The sequence below is a fragment of the Euprymna scolopes genome, chromosome 34 (assembly GCF_053919585.1).
Source record: "Euprymna scolopes isolate OS-2025 chromosome 34, ASM5391958v1, whole genome shotgun sequence".
Classification (NCBI taxonomy): Eukaryota; Metazoa; Mollusca; class Cephalopoda; order Sepiida; family Sepiolidae; genus Euprymna; species Euprymna scolopes.
Window position 1 is genome coordinate 22,203,058 of NC_136515.1, and position 5,243 is coordinate 22,208,300.

General features: G+C 29.1%; 1 long non-coding RNA gene across 1 annotated transcript; it reads right to left on the bottom strand.

Moving 5' to 3' along the window:
* Window positions 1–399: 399 nt before the first annotated feature.
* Window positions 400–4,649, bottom strand: LOC145259129 (uncharacterized). Its single transcript, XR_013864128.1, has 3 exons — window positions 1,846–4,649; window positions 1,486–1,521; window positions 400–860 (listed from the first exon to the last, which is right to left on the bottom strand). It is a non-coding gene; the product is annotated as an uncharacterized LOC145259129 (long non-coding RNA).
* Window positions 4,650–5,243: the final 594 nt, after the last annotated feature.

The following is a 5,243-nucleotide window of genomic DNA, read 5'->3' on the forward strand; positions in this document are numbered from 1 at the left end:
CAAGTCCCTCTCTGTCTGTCTGTCTGTCTGTCTGTCTGTCTCTCTCTCTCTCTCTCTCTCTGTATATGATTATTCGGAATTTTTACTTATTCTTCTAAGGGAAATAACTCTATTTTACTAAGAGATCCATTTTTATTTTTATTTCTTTCTTGTATTATTTTTTATAAAATTAATAACAAAAATATAAGCTTTTCATTACAAAAAGTAGGAAAATGCGACAAATATAATTACGGAGTAAAAACAAAAAACGAATTTTTCAGTAATATAAAGTTATTTCCTTTAGAACAGCATGTCCAAAAATGAACTGTAGGATTTTGAACTTATTCTTTGTTTTTTTTATGATATCTTTCTGTAGTTTTAACGCAATCTGACTAAGACATTAAGATAAAAAAAAAAATGCAAAATTCCAACAATTTTTATTTATGAAAAATAATATCTTTTAAATGTTGTCCATTTTCAGCTTCGCATATCTGTACTCTTTCCAAATCATTATTCATGTCAGATTGCAGAATCTCTGGATTACAATTTAACTCCTTTATTTCGTTCCCGGTGTTTTTCTTCAATTTTTACAGGGTTTGTGGTTTGTTAACGAATTCTGTCTTTAAGATATTTCCACAAAAAAAGTCGGGGCTAGTCAAGTCAGGGGAACGTGGTGATCATTTGACATTTCCATAGCAAGAAGCAAGAAATAATGTTATTGCCAAAGCATTGCTTGAGAAGCTTTATGGGATCTCTCGCCGTATGTGCCATTGCTCTATCTTGTTGGAACCATAATCGTGGCCTCTTTTGAATTAATGGGTGCAGGAAGCCTGTAATCATAATCTGGTATCTCTCTCCTGTGACAGCATTTTCGTCTTGATCTTCAAAAAAATAAAAATAAATAAATAAAATCAGGTCCAATAATCTTCTACTCTGTTAGGGCACAACTGCTTTTAATGAATTGCCTTGTCATTTCAGAGCACCAAAATCTGTAAATTTTTTTTTTAACGAATCCATTCAAATGAAAATGGGCTTCATCTGACATAATCAACTTTTGCAGAAAATTGGGATAATTTCGGACAAGTTCTTGCATTTGAACTGCATATTGAACTCTTGTTTAAAAATCTTCAGGCTTTAAGTATTGAACAAGCTGCAGTTTATAAGGAAAGAGTTTTAAACTGTGCAGAATATTGTGTAGTAAGCTTCGACATATCCAAAGCTGTGTGAAACGTCATTGAATCGATGTTTCAGGATGCTGCTTCATGCTTTCTCGCATTCTTTCCCTATTTTCATTTGTGATGACGTTTCGAGGTCTGCCAGCTTGTGGAAGATCAAATACAGTTCCTTAGTCTTCAAATCAGCGCACAATGTTTCGAATTGCATTGTGACTTGGATTATCTCTTACATGAAAATGCCGTCAATAAGTTCTTTGAGTCAAAACAAATGACCACTTATTTTGGGAAAACAATTTCACAACTTGCATACGTTGTTCAATACTATACTTACCCATAATTAATTTCAAAAATATTATCTGTAAAATATCTGAAATAGAGAAAAAAATAATCATTATTGGTAAAATGAAAAAGATTTACAACCCTTGAGTGACTTATAAAACTTTATAATCACCACGTCTTTCTCGTTGCTAAATTCCGCTTGTATATATATATATATATATATATATATATATATATATATATATATATATATATATATATATATATATATATATATATATATATATATATAACCTGAATTTAGCATCGAGAAAGACATATGGTGATTATAAAATATTTAATATCAATCCCATCACTGAAAGAAATGTCACCAAACCACAGAAAAGGTAAAAAATAGAGTTATCTCCCTTACATCGATTGATGGCCGATAGTCCAGCACCTGATGTTCCTTTCGCATATTCAGGTTTCGTGTGATACACACCTGACAAAATAAATGTAAGAAATGGAAAGTCTTTCGTTTAACAAACGAATGAATAAATAAATAAATAAATAAATAAACAAACAAAAAAACAAACAAACAAAAAGAAAATCAAAATGGCACTTGGTAGAACGATTCTCCACTCTCTCAATTTTAATATAAAGGTAGATAACTCAGCTTAACTTAGTAATTGTCTGTATTTTTTAGATGACGTGTTTTCATTTATTGAGATTGTCAGACTGACTTCCTCATCTTGGTTGTTATAGTCACAATACAAAACAGTTCGATACAAAACACCTGATGAAGGCCGGAGGGAAAAACGGCCGAAACGTTGTGACTATAACAAACAAGATGAGGAAGTCAGTCCGACAATCTCAATAAACCAGCTTAACTTAATTTAAGATTATTTTTCAACAATCTAAAACCAATTTACATATATACATGTGTGTGTGTGTGTGTGTCAAAATATTTAACTGATAAATTCTTAAACTGCCGGTCACTTAACACTAAAATTAATAGGAAATAATAATCATGCACCAAGGATGGTTTACAATAAGTAAAATCTTTGTTTGGATGAATAACGCGTACAGAAAAATGCCGATAAGTTGAAGTGCAGAAAATGTTCATTTCAACTTGCCGACATATTTCTATTATTTTTGCGCACATGCATAAATTAAATTATATCTCTGTCGATAGCTCAAACTGTAGGAAATGCAGCTGGAGCGTAAAATATTTTGATTTCGATTCTAGCTGATGGCATCCAAGTCACTTAAAAAAAATACCATATATATAATATTCAACAGAGAATTGGCTCTGTAATAATAAATACGAAATCTGCACGAATTAAAATATATTCAAGCGTATTTTACGAACCAGCCGGGTGCAGGTGTATCAGAATTTTTGTAGGAATTTTTGACACCCCTAACATAGGTGTATCAGAATTTTTGTAGGAATTTTTGACACCCCTAACACAAAACTGCGAATAAAATATAAAAATCTCGTAATTTCTCTGTTAAAAGTGGGTTATTTATTTTCTTTATGGATTATACTTCTAAAATAAACTATTAAAGTTGTTTTAAAAGTAATAGAAATATATATATTTTTTAAACAGTAATGAATTTTCCGAACTCAATATTTTTCAATTTTTAAAATTTAAAAATCTATCAAAATTTTTCTATTGATTCTATTTTTACGATATTTTCAGGGTCAATGTGAAATTTTATGTTTTTTCCAATAAACTGAATATAATATTTTAGACAAACGTTTTTTTTAAATTCACGCCCCCCCCCATTTTCAAGTTTCTATTAAAAAGTAAATAATTAATTTACTCACAAATTGAAGAGAAAAGATCAATAAATAATATATTTAAATTTAAAACAAAAAACAAGTTGTGTTTTTTAGAATTTTACCTGTAAAGTTTGAAGTTTAAAACCTTTTTTTAAAACCACGTTATTTGTTTTTTCTTTTTTTTGTTAATAAAACCTTGGTCCTTACTCCTTTAATTGAAAAAAAAATTAGGGCTTGAATTACATTTTTCGAGGAGTTATAAGCTTGGAAAGACAGGGGGTAGAATAATTCACGCCTCCCATTTTGAAATGTCTATCAAAAAATAAATAATTAATTTATATAACAAATTGAATATAATATAACAAATTGAAGAGAAAAGGTCAATAAATAATATATTCAAATTTAAAACAAAAAAAAAAGAAGTTTTTTAGAAATTTACCTGTAAAGTCCGAAGTTTAAAACCTTTAAAAAAAAAAAACCACGTTGTTTTTTTTTGTTTTTTTTTAATGAAATCTTGGTCCTTGCTCCTTTAATTGAAAAAAAATTAGGGCTTGAATTACATTTTTTTTGGAAAGATGAGGTAGAATTATTCCCTATTTTCACGAAATTTCTGACACACCTACCCCTAACACGAAACTACGAATAAAATAAAAAAAACTCGTAATTTCTCATTTAAAAGTGGGTTGTTTATTTTCTTTATGGCTTATACTTCCAAAATAAACTATTAAAGTTGTATAAAAGGTAATAGAAATAGTACTTTTTATTTAAAAAAAAAAAAAAACAGGAATGAAATTAATTGAATTTTACGAATTCAGTATTTTTCAATTTTTAAAATTTAAAAATCTATCAAAATTTTTCTATTGATTCGATTTTTACGATATTTTCAGGGTCAATGTGAAATTTTATGCTCTTTCCAATAAATGGAATATAATATTTTAGACAAATGTTTTTTTTAAATTCAGGCCCCCCTATTTTGAAATGTCTATTAAACAGTAAATAATTAATTTATGTGCCAAAGTTTTATATATCACAAATTGAAGATAAAAGATCAATAAATAATATATTCTAATTTAAAACAAACAAACAAAAAAAAAAAGAGCCGCTTTTTGGAAATTTACCTGTAAAGTCCGAAGTTTAAAACATTTTTTTTAAAACCACGTTGCTTGTATTTTTTTTTTAAAATGAAACCTTGGTCCTTGCCCCTTCAATTGAAAAAAGAAAATAGGGTTTGCTTTACATTTTTCGACTAATTATGAGCTTGGAAAGACAGGGGTTCGAATTAATTCATGCCCCCATTTTGAAATGTCTATTAAAAAGTAAATAATTAATTTATGTGCCAAAGTTTTATATATCACAAATTGAAGATAAAACATCAATAAATGATATATTCTAATTTAAAACAGCAAAAAAGGAACAGTTTTTTGGAAATGTACCTGTAAAATCCGAAGTTTGAAACCTTTTTTAAAAAAAAAAAAAACCCACGTTGTTTGTATTAAAAAAAAAAAAAATGAAACCTTGGTCCTTACTCCTTTAATTGAAAAAAAATTAGGGTTTGAATTACATTTTTCGAGTAGTTATAAGCTTGGAAAGACAGGGGTCGAATTATTCAATATTTTTCACAAAGTTTCTGACACACCTACGGATGCATCTACAAATCTTTACTGTTATATGAAAGGAATTTTGTGTGTGTGTGTGTGTTTGTATGTGTGCGTGTATGTGTGTATGCGCATGTATGTGTGTGTATGTGTGTAAGTGTGTGTATGTATGTATGTGTGTGTGTGTGTGTGTGTGCGTGTGAGTTTGTTCCCTATTGACTCGAAAACGACTTGGTCAGTTTTCATGGAATTTCACATGAAGGTACTTTATATGCCTGCCAGTGTTCTTAGATAGGTGTTGTGTCAGAATGTCTTAGATAAGCATCTATATTCGACATTGAAATAATCTGATGAAAGAAGAAGCAGGCGATTTTAACCAAAGTTAACACCTTACACAGCCTAACATCACAAGTGCATTTGAGAAAATTTATTACCACACAAGCCGAAAGG